The sequence below is a fragment of the Rhinolophus sinicus genome, chromosome 17 (genome assembly GCF_057876585.1).
Source record: "Rhinolophus sinicus isolate RSI-liver-muscle chromosome 17, RSI-T2T, whole genome shotgun sequence".
NCBI lineage: Eukaryota > Metazoa > Chordata > Mammalia > Chiroptera > Rhinolophidae > Rhinolophus > Rhinolophus sinicus.
The window spans coordinates 157,946,158-157,964,460 of record NC_142517.1 but is presented as its reverse complement, the minus strand read 5'-3'; the positions used below and the strand labels follow the sequence as shown (position 1 = coordinate 157,964,460).

Here is an 18,303-nt window from a genome sequence, read left to right as displayed (position 1 = left end):
TGGTAAGCATGCAGATGAGTAAATGTCCCCTGAGTGAATGCGTCAGACAAGGGCCTTGTATGTACAGAACCTCTCATTTTGTTATTGCTTCTAGCGTAACCTGAATGACCTGGGATAAAATGTAGCCCTATCCACACTGACTCTTGTTTTACTCCATTCCACGAAGGTCTGTCTCAGCAACCCTCTCAGCCATCACCGCTTTTGGCATTTTTGACTGGACAGTCCTTCCCTATACTGGACTGCCCCTCTTATTTCAGGGTGTTTAGGCTTCTGGCTCCAGGCATTAAATATTACTAGCAGCATCCTTGCGAGAATTATTGATCTGGCATCTGTTGAAGAATGTTGAAGTTTGCCCCAAGTGTTGAATCAGTCTAATATGCGTTTTTTTCTTTTTTTTGAGTTGGAGTGGAAGAGTCCTATTGTTTAGCTTAGGTTGAGGGTCTTCACATGAATTTAGTTATTAGATTAAAGTTGATCACAGTCCTTGATCCCTGTCTTGTTTCTAGACAAATCTGAGGGTCTGGGGTGATTATTAGAAATGCAAGAGTTTCAGCAGAAAACAAACACACGTCCAACACAAGGATAAGCCCGAGTCATCTTTTTGATTCATTGCTTGCCCCTCTTTGGTGCCAGAGAATCTGTCAGGTGATGCCCTGGCCCATATGACAAGCATGATGCTGATGTTAGGCTCTGTTTAGTTAGTTATGTACACTTACGGGGACTTGATTTTTATTTTTTTCAAAGGAGAGAAAAGATGTTTTGAAACTATAAAAGGGAAACTGAGAATTTGTTTCAAATCAAACTTTTCTTCCCTGAAGCACTAATAATGAAAGTGATATCTCTTATTAATAATCCTCCCCTTTAAAAAAGATGAATTTGGTCAAATACAGTCATTGGTTTAAGACCACTGGGGAGGCACTCTGTGTATCAGTTAAACGCGAAGGCTTTGAACTCAACCCAGCCTGATTTAATACCCATTGTGCAACTGGGGCAAGTGATTGCATCTCTAAGCCTCAGTGTCCCCGCCTGTGAGGTGGTGATGATATAATGCCGATCATTCAGGGAGACACAAATTTTCTGGGCAGCTTTGAAACTCAAGATTCAGGCTCCTGGAAGTGCATTGTGCTTCTGGGAGTTGCAGAGTGTTCTAGGTGGAGAGGAGACGTCAGTTTGAAATCAGGAAGTACTTCTATGTAAGCATTTTTGTTAAATTGTCTGAAAAAATCCTAGAAGAAAGAACCTGAATCTTTAGGACTACAATCAATTGAGACGACTTTTTAATTGTAAAGAAATGCACATATTTGTACCCAATTTTGTATTTGTAAGTTTGGTTTCTCTGTTTTAAAAAGGGTCTTCTAAATTGCATAAATTTCATGTTCACGAAACCTGGATCTACCCTTCCTTGTAGGGTTGTTACAATAAGTACATAAATGTGAGAAATGCTTAGTGCAAGCAAAAAAGTGGGCAATAGACAGGAACAGACAGTATAAGCTGACTCGTATTCATTGTTTGGGATAGCAGAAGATTGGAAACAACTTAGGTGTCCCAGTTAAATATGGTGTGTGGTGTATCTACATTATGGAATAATCTATGTTACAGAGGATGAAAAGCTATGCATGACATGAAAAAAATCGCCAGGCTGCTTGGTTAAGTGAATACAATAAGGTAGAATATAGTGTGTATAATATGCCACCTCTTGTGAAAGAAGTGAGGAGAAATAAGAATCTCTATACATTTGTACAAAGAAACACGAAAAGGATAGTGGTGGGGGGACCGCTTCGTGTATTCCTTTTATAACATCCTGAATTGTAAACCATGTACAAGTCTGACCTGGTGAAACAAATGAAAGGAAATGACTCAGGAAACTTAATGAACTCTCAGTAGTCAAAGCCATCTTTAAACCTCTTATGGTAAAAATTTTCAAACAGAGCCCAAAGTAGAGAGAAGATTGTACCCATCACTTCGCTTCAATAATTATCAGTCTTTGGCCATTCTTGATTCATGTGTATTTTTCCTCCTTACTTTGGTATTATTATTATTATTATTATTAATGCTAAATTTTGTTCTTGAGGCATCTAAGTTACTGCCTTATGTATGTGTATCTTGTCCTCACTCTAGGGAGTGTGTGTCCATTATTCCACAGGCTAGGGGCAGTTTGAAAAAAAATACGTCAGCTAAAATAATACTAAAAAAATACTTCAACTAAACAAGTGACAACTGAAAGAATTTGTGGACCAAAGCTTCAAAGAGTCCATCACCAGAGTAATCAGTTTAGTTTAAGAGAATACAAGCTCTGGGATCATCGTGCTTGGTTGCAATTCCCAGGTCACCACACGTGACCTTGGTCACATTACCTAACCTCTTTAAGACTCAGTTTCCTTAAAGAGGAGTGCAAATACAACCCACCTCATCATTTTTTTGTGAAATCAAATGAGGCCCTTTATATCCAGTGATCTTAACAAGGACTAGCATATAATAGGCACGTAGTAAATATCAATAGCTGCTGCTCCACCGAGGCCGTTGCTGCTACTTCTAATACTAATACTGCTATTATTACCGTTACTACGACCAACAGGATCACACCAGCTCTCCCTGCCTGGAGATAATATGTCAAATTTGTCTTGTAAGAGATTCAGCTCTGAGGGGCTTTATGAGTTATGAAAAGGTAATGTTTGTTAATTATGGAACTTAGAAGTTGTCATTAATCTTGCTCTAAGCCGATAAGGAAGTACAACTCATTTTCTCTGTTTTGTGATAAAATGATCATTTCTCACTAAGAGGATCAAAATAGCAGTGAACTGCCCTTTGAAACCTGAAGGTGGGTCAACTCCTGCCTGATTCTGCCACTTAGTGCTCTGCCAGTCACCTCATCCCATTGTTCTTGTCAGATTAATGACCTGAGCTCCTCCTCTGTGCCTTCTGGAGCATTTATCCTTTCCTTTTTCTCAGTTAGGATCCCGTGAGGTAAGGTTTTCTTACTTTTTCTCTCCCTCTCAGGCCTGTGGGTTTTTTCCTCCCCGTGGGGGGTGGTGTCGAGTGTAACCGAGTACCACTTGCACTGTGGGGGCTGCTGGGTTCCAAAGGGCACATGCAGAAAGCCACCGCCTGGTTTGTGAGGATTAAGTGAGCCAGCGTGTAAAGTACTTAGAACAGTGCCTGGCACGTAGTGAGGACCTTGTGTAGAGCCACTCTGGCTTTCCTTTGGACCTTGTCTGTGTCTGTGACTTCCTGCTTATATAATAAATAACACAAACTGGAATTGCCATCGCCAGACGCATAATGGTGGGTTAACAGGCATTTAAATTGCAGTCTCTACATCTCTGGAGCTATAGCTTTCTAGAATTCACATTACATTTTCTCAATGTTCTCTGATCTCAGCACAACATTGAATTATACAGTATTTAAAACTTTTTTAGTTTTAAGTATAAAATAAGATTATTGCTTTAAGAAAATTTGGACTGTTTCCTTGAAACAGGTAGATGCTGCTGCCACTATCCCATTTTATTAGTTTGCCTCCTCGGCCAGGCAGTTGCCCACTGCCCAAACCATGACTAGGACCGGGAGTATCCGGGCCTTTTGCTGACCTCTTTATATGATGGGCGAAGTGGAGGAGGTGGGTAGGAGATTTGAAAGCAGAGACTCAACAGCAACAGCAGCGCCAGACCGTCTTTTTGTGTTGCTACCAATTATATTTAGACAAATAATACATTGCTTGCACTCAGACTACTTGTGCCCTCTTCCTCTTACATCTTCATGCTCTTTAGGCCTTGTTTTCTGAAATAAAAGTTAAGCAGGGGAAAAGTTTGCATTTGTTTCTTTGGATGTAATGTTTGTTTACCTTGAGAGTACTAGTATGAGCATTGTTTTTAAAAAGAGTATTTTTCCTATTCTAATAGAAAGCATAATTTTTATTTTAAAATAATCACTCACTCTACCGTGTGTGTGTGTGTGTGTGTGTGTGTGTGTGTGTGTATATATATATATATATATATTTTTTTTTTTATCCCTCCTCAGAATTTTTTATTAGGAAAGTGAAAATTAAAGGGTCTGGTTTAGACCATGAAAAACGCTTGCCTTACTATGCAGCCAACAAGTGTGGCGAGTAAGGCTAATATACTTGATTCTATTTCCAACAGTACGCATTCCGGGGGAATTATATACATTTTTATTGATTGGGGATATAACATGAGTAACTAATGTATACTGGTTGTTTCCTGTGTGCCAAGCCAGGTTCATGGGTTGAGTGCTTTGTGACTCATTCAAACCATCACCACAGCCTGATGTCGGGAAGATGCTATTTTTATGTCCATTTTCACAGACTAGAAGCTAAAGTTCAGAGAGGGGGAGGCAGTTGCCTAGGTCATACGTAGGCTAAGTGGTGGAGTCAGGCTTCAGATTTGGGCAGTCTGGCTCTAGAATCTGTGACCTCACATCTGTAGGATTTCCAGAAAGAGAAACCTACATCTGGATTGAAGTAAACTCCGTTTTTGGTGGAAGACCAATAGCAATCACTAGCTGTTCTACATCTTTACATAATATTCAGCATCATTCCCCCCTTGCTTTTTCATGTGGAGGCACATAGGTCACTGGTAAGGTTTTAAAGGAGAGAAGCAATCACGTTAGGTGTCATTTGGTGCAGAATCACAGTAGTGACACCACGCTCTTTTCAGACCGGAGAACTTCAGGTTTGATGTAGTGAATGAAAACCTGAAGACTCTTTCCTCGGTTTGAAAAAAAATGCATTACTTTTTTTTTTTCCCCTGTGCTCAGATGACCTGTATGTATGACTTCCTGATAATAAACTTGGATAGGATACCTTGGTAAGTGTAATAGTTTTTACTGTGATATGAAATTGAAAGAGTGGCTGTTTGAATGTCATGCTGTTCCCACGGCCTAGCATTTTATTTTCCAGTTTCATGTTCTGTCATACTGTCAGGAAGAGCTTAGTGCTTTGTCTGGCAAGTGACTAAGCCTGTTTGTCCAGAATTAATGAGAGATGTTATTCTAAGCAAACGGAAAAATCATATAAAACAGGTCCCTTTGGGGTGGTCACCACAGATATATTTATCTTAGGGTTCTTTTAAATAGTGACCACTCTTAATGTACTTTAAAAATATAGATTTCAAAACACTTGTTTTCTAAGTAAGTCTTTTGAAGCATACTACTACCTTATATAAGGTAGAGGTCATGCTCATTTTCACTTACTTTTTTTGCCTTTTCTGTGTATGTGCATGTGTGAATGTCAATTTCCCACCCCAAGTTTTTCTAACAGAAATCAAATCTGGTACTGAGCTAAGGCAGTCTAGAATTCTAGAAAGTTATCACCACATCTGTCTCAGTGTATCTGAGGCTTAAGACCTAGGTTTTTCACTGTCCAAGACACATTGATATGACTTTGGGTAGTATCTTGGTTTTCTGGGAAGCAGATTATATCCTTAGTCAGCCTTTGAATACATTTTTAGCTTCAGTCTGTGTCTTGAACAACTGAAAACCCTATGACTAAAACTTCTGCCAGGAAAACATGCAACTAGATTTAACTTGCTTCCAGTATTCAGATGTTATTCTCAAGGAGCCAGACGGAGGTGTGCAAGGTGGTGGAGTGTTTATACCCATAACTGCTAGGTTCTTTTTGTTGCCTTTCTCTGTTCTTTGGCTCCAGTAAAGTACACTTGGATGGGAATAAAAGAGAGTAATCCTTGTGTTGTAGGGAAGACTGGCTGCTGCTTCAGGAGGTACTGTGGGCTCCCTGTGTGCACTCTGCTTAGTGTCGGAAGCTCTGAGAGCCCCTGAGGCCCCCAAATCAGGAAGTGATGGTGTCACTGAATGTACGAGTGCATAGGCTCTGACACCAGACTGCTGTGGCCCGCAGGCTGGCCCTGCTTCTTCTAACCCTGTAACCTCTCTGCACCTCACATTCCCCGTCTGTGCGATGGGAAAAAACTACAGTGCTAAAGGAGTTCATGCACATTCCAGTTTAGAATTAGGTCATAGTGCTTTTGTACTGAAATAGGGATGGTGCCCTTTCATTATTTTGGGTGTTGTAAGATCTCAAGGAAGTGATTCAGGAGGCCACGCTGTCAGCACCCCATGTGACCTCCTGCCGTGTCATTTTGCTCTCCCTCCTTCTTTACCCCACCGATTTTCCCAATATCACTGGAGTGAAAAATCTACAATGCAGATCTGACCGTACAATTCCCTGGCATGAGGTTTAAGACTTGCTGATGCAATCAAGCCCCAGCTCCTGCATAGGACATATGAAGGCCCTGCCCGTTTTTCCAGTCTCTTCTACCGGTGCTTTTTGCTTCACTTCTTCACGATCCCCCTTCTTTACCTGGCTCACTTCTCTGTCACGACTCAATTCAGGGCATTCTTTCCTTTCCGCACCCTTTCCTCTGCCACCCGCACCCTCTCTGCATCAAGCCCCTTACCCTAGTGGCTTGAAAGTCCACTGCTTTACACACTCCAGCTGGAAGGCCTGTGCCATGGAGCTGAAATTGGGCCCCTGCATCCCCCTCTGCCTTCCCGACTGTGTACTTATGCCAGTGGTAGAAAGTCCGTGCTGTTCATCTCAACACCCCCCAGCAGTGCCTGACACATGGCAGGTGTTCAGGGACTTTTGGTCAGTGTGGTCTGAACTGCCTGACTCTCCAGGCTGTGTACGTGCACGCGCCTGATGGGGGTAGGTGGTGTGTATGCAAGGTATAGCTGAAAGCTCAAACTCGTAAGAAGAGAGCAGCTTAACGGAGAGGGAGGTGAACGTATTTAAAATATTGAGGTATGCATACTAGTGCATAGTTTTAAGGCTAAACGTAGTTTTTTTTAAGAAACATTTTCAGCTCTGATTTTAGGCAGCTGGCCTTAGCCAGCTGACAATGAAGCGATTAATAATGCTAAGGGAGAGCGAAGCAGAGCACACCAATTAAGAGACATTGGGTACACTCAACATAGAGTACAAGTGCAAATTAACATCTTCGGGGGCTGTAAAGTGTTTTATAGTGAGCCAAAAATGTAGGGTTTGAGTTTCAGGAAGTTTATAATTATGTGAATTATCGTTCAACAAGCTATGCCAAAATTCTCGTATACTTTTTTTTTTTTTGGTTTAAGTAAATAAAGACCGCAAATTAATGTGACCCTCTGAATTTTGGGGTCTTGATAAAAATGGTAACATTTGTGAAACCTCTGGCATGAACAGAGCATGCGGTCAGTTCTGGAAGCTTAGTTTTCCGTTCCATGTGTGCACCACTGGGGGGAAATACTTGGGGACATTTTAAGCAGCTTCCCATCCTTTAACAGCTGCTAGCAGTTGTTTGAGCACCGGCTTTAGGAAGTCTTACTGGGTGAACCCAGTTGGGGAGAATCACTTTGCTCTGCCCTCCTGCTGGAATTTTTCCTCAGCTGTGTGTGTATAGCTGCGCGGGGGACAGGGCTGCACTTCAAGGAAGAGTGTCTAGGAGGGCCTGAGACAGATGGCCTCCTTTCTTCTCTCTCTCCCCTCCCTCCCTCTCTCTCTCTCGGCCTTCCTTTCTTCCATTCTGCTTTTAAGGGCCTTCTGTGTCATTATTAAATTAAATTTTATGTATTCCCCAGAAGCTGTTAAGGCCCAGAAAAACAAGAGTTTTTAGATTGAGAGCAGAGCCATTCAAGTCAGTTCTTTGCTGGATCTTTTTTTTTTTTTCTTTTTTTTTTTTCTCATTTATTTTTCTGTTTCCCAGAACCTCCATTTGTTATGACAAAAAAAAATGGTCCTTCCCTGGTAAAAAGGCAAACATTAGGTGTTTGGGTTCAATGCATCTTAAGTGGTTAGCTGACATATTTACTGAGCATTTACTATGTTCCAGGTACAGTCCTCTGATTTGATAACAGTGGTAAGCAATGCAGACATTGTGTCTACTGTCAGGGAGTTTACAGTTCAGGTGAAAGTTAGCTATAGAATTTCCAAAATTTATAGGCAGAGAAAAATTCATATACTTGAGGAATCTAAGTCAGCCTTATTAGGTCTAGTTTAATAGGTTGTTCTGGGGATAAATCTTAAATATGTGTTGTAAATATGAATGATTCAGGAATAGTTGTTTTTGATTAATAACATCTTGTTAGTTACTGCATATATTGTAAGTATATTAGAGAGTTTTAGAAAATTTAAATAGAGTTAAATGTATTTATACTCTATGGAGTATAGTTTAACACTGATTTTACAGAGTACACTTGAGGACTGCAGTAGCCAGGATTATGTAGCCCCCTTGGTCACTGACCTTACCCTATGCCCTCTATCAAGTTCATTGCTGGTCATGTATCACCTGTAAAATGGTGTTGCTGGGTTCAAGTTTCCTTTCAACTCGCTCGACTGTGTAACTGCCGTACAAAAGAAATCTATAACCTGTAACCCCCCAGCAAACTTCCCTTCTCACAGTCTTCCCACTTCTTTTAATGGCAGTTCCATCATTCTATTGATTAGGCCAGAAATCTGGGGTTCCTTGAGCCTTCCCTTTCTCTTCTACCCTAAGTTCTGTCCAATCTGTCTGCAAATCCTATTGTTAAGGACGTCACCCACCTTCCCCTGCTGTCGTCCTGCTCCATCAGCTCTTGCCTGGATTCTTATGGTCGCCTCCTAAGAGGTGCTCTTCTTCTGCCCTTCCCCTCTGTGCTCAGTTCTCTCCATAAGACCCAGAGTGATACTGTTGAAATGAATTAAAGGCTTGTATCATGCCTTTGCTCAAAACCCTCCAGTGCCTTCCCATTTCAAAATGAAGTCAAAATCCTTATGGTGGCCCACCAGGCCTTAAAAAGCTGGCTCCTCATTATCTTGTTGACCTAATTTCTTGCTTTTGTCTCTCCCTTACTCCACTCAAACCAAACTGACCTCCTTGCCATGCATGCTCCTGCCTCAGAACCTTTGCATTGTCTGCTGTTCTATCTGGAATACTCTTTTCAGTACCGCAGTAAGATTCTCGGCTCAAATGTCGCATCAGTGAGGCTTCTGTGGCCATCCTATGGTAAATCGTAGCCCCCCCCCACTCCCTCCCTTGATCTATTTTTCTTTATTGTATGCATCAGTGTACTCTATATTAGTGGTTCTCAAGGCGTGATCCTAGGTCAGCAGCATCACCATCACCTTGGGAACTTGATTAAATACAAATTCTTGTGCTTTTTCACCCCCAGACCTGCTGAATCAGAAACCCTCAAGGTAGGGCCCAGCAATCTGTATTTTAAGAAGCCCTCTAGTGATTGTGAGGCACACTGAAGTCTGAAAACCACCGCTGTATATTATATTTCATAATTTTATTTATTATCTGTATTTGCCTCTCCGTCTCACCCTCGCCCCAATTTAAAGTCCAGCTTCTTGAAGTCAGGGGTTTCTACTCTCTAGTCCCAGTGTTTAGAACTGGAAATGACACTGAGTAAGAGCTCAGTAAAGAGTTGCTGAATGAATTAATGAACATAAGACTATGTAGTGAATTTAGATGAAAAGGATACCGAGCAACAGAGTTTAATATATGAGCCTCATATTTTAGTGACTTTTCAGTGTTAGGAGTTTTAAATGTCAGGTTTTCTTTGTCACAGATTAAAAAATCTGTAGATTCTTTGAAGGTTGTATTAGCCTCAACTCATCCTTCTCAAAACTTTGTGGAAATTATGTAAATTGTTGCTTTAAATACTGGAATTGTCCTATGTTAGTTACCTCCCTTAGAGGGACCATCTCTTTAAAACTGTATAGATGGGTCATTCTGATTTATCGGAAGCTTCTGATAATAAAGGTAGTTGAGTGGAGATTTGTATGAAAAAGACCACCTGCAGGTAGATGAATATTGCATTGAAAATTTAGACTTATTCATATTTGATCTAAGTTACTTGTGCTCGTCTTTGTGGATATGGCCCGTGAGGAAGCCCCCGTTGACTGCAGAGCATGCCTTTGACTTGGGAAATAACACCTGTATAATATGCTTACCTAGTGCTCTCCTTACAATAGCCCTATCAATTCAGCTGAGCAGGTCGGTTCAGATGAGGGGACTGAGGGCTGCTGAGCGACTGGGGACTTGGTTAAGGTCATTCTGAAGGTTGTAAAAGCAGATCACTCTGAAATCTCCTGACTTCACTTTCGGTCCTTGGCTCACTTCCTTGTCATTTATGCCCCTCCACCCCCACCCTGCCCTCTTGCCTCTTAACTCTATGCCTTTCACAGTTCAGCTGCCCTGGGACTCAGTGTTTTTCAGCTGCAAAATGAGGAAGCTTGACAAGACTTTCTCCAAGATGTATCTTGCATCAAAATATTCTGAGTGTCCCTTCATTAGCCTTAGTCACTAAGATATTCTCCATCCTATTTGAAAGCATTCAGATCACATGATGGTCTTGGGCATGGAGGGGAGAGTAAGCCAAGTAATCTGTCCTTTGGTTTCTTTTACCAGAGCAACTTTACAAATATCCTTCCTGCCTCCCACGGGGAAGCCAGGGAAGAATGAATTTGTGATTTGGGGATTAGCTGTGGTTTTCCTTTGTTCACTGTAATGACCGTGTTTGATAGACAGTTGACCACTAGTGAGTTCTTGGTCATTTCTGTCATTGGACTTGAGAAGAAAGCTGGTTCTTGCCTGGTCCCTTCAGCCCAGCCGGCCTGGAATTACCGCTCCATCCTTCCTGGCCCCTCTCCCTTCTGGGTGTGGCTGCTGGCTGCACTTCTCACTGGAAATACATCTGCTTTGGGGAAGGGTTCTGTGACTCTTACTTAAATGGGCATGTTCTCTGCAATTTGCTGGTATCTTAAACTAGTGCTCTACTTCACCCTGTGTCTAATTGTTGGCATTAGTCAGCTGAACTGTGCACCAAATGTGAATTGACACCAACCTCCACTTATTCTTCTGTCTCTGTCTTTTTTAAGCCTGTGCTGTCTTGATGGTGTGAACGGTTCAGTAATTGGGGAGGGAGTGGCAGCTTGTAGAGCCTTGGCATTTTTACCAAGAATCTTCCTGTTGAATTTTTCTTATAATTTGTCTATGTCATTGTAAATTGATGTCGATGGCATGTACAAAGTGCAAGCCCAGTTCTAAGGATTTCTCCCTTATGAGGAGAAATATGGCATATTTGAAGGAAACCAGTTGATGGCAATTTCGAGAGTCTACCCCCATGAGCCGTGGGACAGTTTGCTTCTTTGTGTTTCTTTTATTTTGAAAGGTGAGACTCTACTTTTAGGGAATAAGAAGATGATGTCTTCTGATTTCTTCTTTTGCTGTCAGAAAAGACTATGAAATTGTCATTCTCTGATGTTCCAAAGAAGGTCAGGACTACCTCTCTCTCATTAATAGATGGGGAAGTGAATTTGTATAGAGCAGCTGAGACGTGATTCTCTAGGGCCCAGACTTTGGAAATATGGCAGATTGTGTTTTCTGACTGTGAATACATCAGAGACCGTACTGTGGGTGGCTGGGGGCTGCAGCCTGGAGAGCCAAATGAAGTTCTTAATCACCATTTGCTTGCAAGAAGGAATAAGTGGAATTGAAAACCAGGAATCTGACTGGGGGCAAAGGAGACTGGGTGAAGAGCAAGGGTTTCAGAAAATTCTTTTTTCTGTCTGACTCCTCTTGGGGTCTGCCCCTCCTGAGCGGGACAGGTTTTGTGTGCCAATCCATAGTGAAGCAGTGTATGATTGATTACTAATCGTAGATAAGATGGCTACACATTTATTGTTGACTTGCTTAAAAGATGAGTTGATTCAGTGATTCAATATTATTATATTATTCACTTTAATAATATAATGATGTAACCTGCACACAGCTGCGTTTCAGAAGTTCTCATGAGTGGGTGCGAAAGGACTATTGTTATAAACATCTGAGAATGATGCTTTCCACAGTTGATTTTCTCTGTACCCTCGTACCTCCAGTGAGCAGTGTGCAGTAATGGACTGTTTATAAGTATTATGATTATCAATTATTTTCATGTACTGAAAAAAGAATTTGTATAAATAGGAGTGTTCCCATAGTTGTACACCATGTATGTGAATTTGTTTCTCTTGCTTGACAATTAGAGTCACTGAGTCAGACAGTTTTATGTAGATGTGGTTTTCATTTTTAGTACAGTCGTCCCTCCTTATCCATGGGGGATATGTCCCAAGACGCCCAGTGGATGCCTGAAACCATGGATAGTACTGAACCCAATACATACTATGTTTTTCCCCCCCTATACATACGTACATATGATAAAGTTTAAACTACTCTTGCACTTTGGGGCCATTATTAAGTAAAATAAGGGTTACTTGAACACAAGCACTGCGATACCATGACACCAGTCTGATACCTGAGATGGCTACTAAGTGACTATCGATGGGGAGCATGTACAGTGCAGATATGCTGGGCAAAGGGCTGAGCCACGTCCTGGGAGGGACAGAGCGGGGTGGTGAGAGATTCTGTCATACTACTCAGACCAGTGTGTAATTTGACTCACGAATTGTTTATTTCTGGAATTTTCTATTTAATATTTTCAGATCATGGTTGATTGAAATCAGTTACCTCAGGTAACTGAAACCATATAAAGCGAAATCTGGGATGGGGGAGGGGGGGACTACTTACCCATGTACTTATTGGCCATGAGCTACATGAATGTGCACTAAACATTTTTCCCGGTACTCTCTTCCTACTATTGTGGTTCTCTTCATCTCAGAGATGCAAGAGGGAAGCTGTGGATGGGCCGTACTTTGAGGTCTTCCATGCACACTGAATCGTGCCATAGCACCTGGTAGGAAGACAGTACTCCCGAGCAGTGCTTCTCCAGCTCGCGCATCGAATCAGCTAGAGATCTTGCTACAATGCAGATTCTGGTTCAGTGGGACTAGGGTGGGACCCAAAAGTCTGCATTTCTTAGCGGCTCCCAGATGATGCTGATGATTCTGGTCTGGGGACCCCACTTTGAGTGGCAAGGGTTTAGACTAGAATGTTGTAGATACGTCTCTCCTATTTCTTTAGAAGTGTATTGTTCTGTTTCTGGAACGTTTATGTAAGCAACGCCTCAAACAGAAACTATTGGCAAAAAAGTGAATTGGATTCTTCTTGCACTATGATTTTCCCCCTTGAGATGCCTGTGCATTTATTTGTTTGATTTTGCCCCTGGCATTAAAAGCCACGCTTAATATCGGAGCTGTTTAAAATGGCAAAATTGCACTGTGTGCTGAATTGCTGATTTTTTACCAACTCCTTTTGGAGGTTGCAACAGCTTTGGCCTCTGATGCAATGGTTAACACTTAGCAGTCAGGAAGTATGAATAAACATGGCTGAGCTGGGGAAAGATGGGGCTGTAAGAGTTAAGAAGCCTTTGGGTATAAATACTAGAGTGCTTGACTGGCAGGTGATTAAGCAATGCAGACCTTTAATTATCGCCCATAACAGAAGTCTGGGGCATTTATTGCCAAGGTTGGTGCAGAAACACAGGGAAATCAGAGAGGTCATGGGTTCTTTCCTACTTCCTGGTCTGTGCCTCAGTCATGTCAAGTAGCACATGTCCCCATGTGATGCTCTTGCTGCCAGCATCACATCCTCACATGACAGTGCCCCAAACAGGACAAGGGAGAAGGGAGCAGAGGAACCTTGTAGATTGTTTCTTATATCCAGGTGGAAAATTTCCCAAAAGAGCCTGCACCCTATTTCCCTTATCTCATGAGCCAGAACTGGGGCAGACCTTCAGACCATTCACTCATGGGAGAAACCAACCACCTTGATTGGCTTAGATCAGTACGATTAATTCCCTGAGGCCTGCAAACAGAAGCAGGATTCTGGTAGAGAAGAACAAGATATTGTATTGAGTAGGCAACCAACTGTGTGGTACAAGGACTAATATGGAAAACCTGCCCTATGTATCCTCAGCTCCCCATTTTATAGCTTGTGAAACTTGCTCCAAAAAGTTAAGTAAATCAGCAGGGAGTGTAATTGGCATCAAACGCCGGCCTGTTTGATTCCAGAGTGCTTCTTGGGGTGGAAATGCAGCTCCTTCCTACTCACTGCGTCCCCCCTCGCTGCTTCTCCTCTTCCTTTCAGTTTCAGGGATTGGTGGTGGGATCCCCACTGGGAAAGATCAGGACCCCATGGTATATGCCTCTGCACAGGGGCTATACATCTCACACCAAGGCTGTCACTGCTTGGTCTCTTGATAGTTATGCTCACAGTCACGATGCAATGAAATCTCACTATTAGACTAATTAGAAAACTGCTTCCATGAGCAGAGTGGCATTATTTGAAGAGGAAAGGAGCCCAGTGAGTGTTGGCAGCTGCTGTCGTACATGTTGCCACATCCTGACTTGGCTCCTTGGGCTCTAAGGCCCTGCTTCTTGCTCTGCGTTTGCTGAGTTCCACTGAGCACGGGACAGGTACCCCGAGGCGTGGCATCCACCTGGAGGACTTGATGTGTCTGTCCCTCCTGCCACCTCCGAACTCTGCTGCACCGAGCTCTCCCCTGCCTCGGTTTGCAGGAATTTCCAGCAGACACAAGGGACAGCCCTCCCCGTTTCTACTCAGACTCTTCTTGCTCAGAGGTCTGATGACACTATGAAGATGGCAAAGCTCCAGGGGAGTGAGGAGTTGTTCCTACTTAATTTATAAACAAAAACAAACAGAAAACCTGGTAGCAAAGGCTGGGTTTGATTGTACATTAAAAAAATAAAATTGAGAAATGGTGATTTGATCAGTTAAAGAAGCTCAAAGCACTCCGCTAACGGATGCGATAACTGGGTAATCATAGCAGTGAGAAGGAAACCACCGGAGGCCTGTTGGCTTCCATATATGTGACAAATCATGGCCAGGGATGGGCTGCCTTGTTGTTCTTCAAGAGCCGTGTGGGGAGAGAGAGTTTGACCAGAGAGTGCTATGATCAGAACTGCACTTTAGGAAGATTAATCTGGATGGAATAAGGAGTCTGGATTGCAGTTGGAAGAGGCATACCTCTGATTCTGTGACTGAGGAAGCCTTGACTTTCCCTGGTCTGCGTTTTCTTTCTCTCACCGAGAGAATGAAGGCGTTGGGAGGGCATCTAGGACTTCCCAGCAAATAGAAGATTTATATGTTTAGTTCTGAGGATAGTATATTGATCCTCTTAGCATATTTGTTCCATTCATGCTGTCTCGCTCATGTAATCATCACTGTTAAAATGAATATTTTCCCATGTTAGCTCTTACCAAAAGGGCAAGATCGTGTCCAAATCAAAGCTCTATAAGCCCCATGGTATGCATACCCACGGCATTTAGACGCTGTTTACACACCCCATGCTTGCTCAGGGTGAGTCGAGTGCTGACACACATTGTACTATAAAAAACAACATAAAAAGAACAAAATACATTGTTTAAAACAAAATAAATTTCCATAGTTTTTTCCTAACAGAATTAAGAAAATATACTATTATCACATAGTTTGCATAATTTAAATAATAATGTACTTCTTTACATGCTTCTTTGCTCATCCAACATTGGTGATATAACATTTTAAGGAAACCTGTGGGACTCGTAAAAACTAGGTGCTGGTAGCCCTGAAAATGTTCCTGAGTGTTTAGAAGTACAGTTCAGTTTTGCCAGTAAAGTCTTGAGAGTCACTTATGAGGAAAAAAACACACAAACAAACAAAAAAACTGGGACTCTAACCAAATTATGAAGGGATTGTTTTTTGATGATATAAATATGACATTTAAGATTAATGAGAGAACCTCAAACTAGTTTTTCTGTGTTGGGTAATCATAACTTGATCTTTACTCAGGGAAGAGCTTAGGAGCTGTGGAGGATTAACCCCATTATTCCATTTTGCATTTCCTTTTCAGTACAGAAAAATACACTGACTTTTTCCAAGGAGGAGACTGAGGCTAAAGTGGCTAACTCCTCTGTGAAGGACTGTGGGTTTTATTCCGACCCTCAGTAACTCGCTGTGTGGTTTTTGGCAAGTCGTTTCATCTCCCCCGCCCCCCCCCCCCCCCCTTTTTCAATTCCAACATCCGCGCAGTCATATTTTCTTAAGAATTTGTCTATCCATTTCCAGGGTCCCTATTCAAACAGAGGCCCTGTTGATTTTACTCCTGGGCTGTAGCTGTGATCTTGCCGTCCGCTAGTCTTCCTCCTTTCCTGAACACTTCTGCACCATTACTTTCCCCCAATTTTCCTCTTCACTAGAGAGAGAGCAACAGTAGTCCAGGGTGTTAATGGGAACTGCACTTTAGGAAGATTAACTTGGATGGAATAAGGAGTCTGGATTGCAGTTGGAAGAGGCATGTCTCTGATTCTGTGACTGCAGAAGCCTTGACTTTCCCTGGTCTGCGTTTTCCTTCTCTCACCGAGAAAATGAGGGGGTAGGGAGGGCATCTAGGACTTCCCAGCAGACAGAAGGTTGACACGTTTAGTTCTGAGTGCAACGTCCCATACTCGGTACTCAGGACTCGTGTGGTTGAGCTTCTTAACAGTTTCAAGTGCTTCCTTGCTTTTCTAGATCGTGGCCTCTGGGGAAGAGGCTGCTGCCAGCAAGGAACTCCCAGAAGCCCCTGCAGCTGTGGTGGCTCCCGGTGCCCCAGCCCCAGCCCCAACCAGCCACTTGGATATCTGAAGGGATCAGTATCTGCTGTAACCCAATCTGAATACATTTTAGGGAGCTCTCAACTATCAACTGTTGAGTTGACTCAAGCCAGTTTTTTTCATGTACAGCTCAGATTCCTTGTCACAGTTATTAGTAGATGTTGTAGATGTTTGAGGTAGGTCGGGGTTGGCTGCCCAGCCACAACATCATTCCCAGGATATAAGGAAGTCAAGTTTGAGACCAAATTTTGCCAGTCATTAACCAGCAAACCCCTAATGAAGTCTCCAGGTTTGTTCTGTAAACTCAAAGAAATCCCTGCTCTCTGTGCTGCGAGGTGAATGCAAGCTTCACTGGGAGGGAGCAGACACACCAAATGGCAGATGCAGTTTTCCTGTACACTTGTCCTTGGCATCTAGAAGCTAACGGGATAGACACAAAACTGGTTAGGGATTTAGCTTACACGTGGGCATCGCTGGATTCTTTCTTTCTATTCATGCGGGAGTGGGGAGTATATCTAAAATATTTTAGCTACTCTGTGTGCTAATCACCTTTACTTTCACCATTGAAAGCTCGTTTCTAATATGCATCATGCCTGTCAACAGGTGACTCTTTTCCTGGGTAACAGCCCCTTTGGGGCATTCACCTGGCCCATACTTATCTATACTTAGATACAGAGAACAGAAATACTTCCAGCAGCTGCCTCTGGCATCTTGGGTCAGAACGCCAGTTGACTACCTGGGTTGTCGTGTCACAATAATATCGCATAGTATATGTCAAAGTATTTTAGGTAAATTTTAAACCTCATGACAACACAGTTGGCAGACTGGTTTTGCAGGCTAAATCAGGCAGGCGGACTTGCTTTATTTTGCTTTTCCACTTTAGAAAAAATGAATTTATTGCAGCCACAGCAACAACACCAAAAAAAGGTTTTACATTAAGATCTTGATGTTTGGCTTTCTCTGAGAAACGTGGGACATCTGCAACACCAGATCTGTCTTCTCTATGGCAACTTTTCTTTTCCAGCTGAATAGCGGAAGACAGCTTTAGGCCCCGGGTGGGAGGGCATGGAGAACGGGCTCCTGGGAAGGGCCTAGCACTTCCTCATGTCTCCCTGTGCTGAGACGAAGTACCAAGTGCCCTTAATCATTGAGCTCGTGCTGTTGTTATTAGAACCCCCTACCTTTTATATTCTTGCCTGGCTCCTGTAGATACTTGAGTTTTTGACCCTTGCAACTGTCAGTTTTTCTTGTTGGCTCAACACTGTGCTTTACTCATGCTGTTTCTTTGGAATGTCACTTCCTTTTAGGCTTGCCTGTCCAAATCCTAACTTTGTCTTCAAGGCCAAGTCCAAGACCCACTTGGATGCAGTCTCTCAGGGCTGTTACTGCCCTACCTCCTCTGTTTCTACACAGACAGCATGCTGTAGCATTTGATTTTACACATTGTTTATTGTTTCAGATCTTCTCCCTCCTAGATGGTAATATTCTTAAGGTCAGGAAACATATCTTTCTCATATTTTATATTTACCAGCCTAGTTACCTCATTTTTTTTTAAATTGGGGAATATTGGGGAACAGTGTGTTTCTTCTGGGCCCATCAGCTCCAAGTCGTTGTCCTTTAATCTAGTTGTGGAGGATGCAGCTCAGCTCCAAGTCCAGTCGCCGTTTTCAATCTTTAGTTGCAGGGCACACAGCCCACCATCCCATGTGGGAATCGAACCAGCAGCCCTGTTGTTCAGAGCGCACGCTCTAACCAACTGAGCCATCTGGCCACCCCCATTTACC

At 42.6% G+C, this 18,303-nt stretch overlaps 1 protein-coding gene across 4 annotated transcripts in view; it reads left to right on the top strand.

Moving 5' to 3' along the window:
* STK39 (serine/threonine kinase 39) overlaps positions 1 to 18,303 on the top strand; it is a 282,358-nt gene that overhangs the window by 76,980 nt on the left and 187,075 nt on the right. The gene's annotated exons all lie outside the window — the stretch shown is intronic.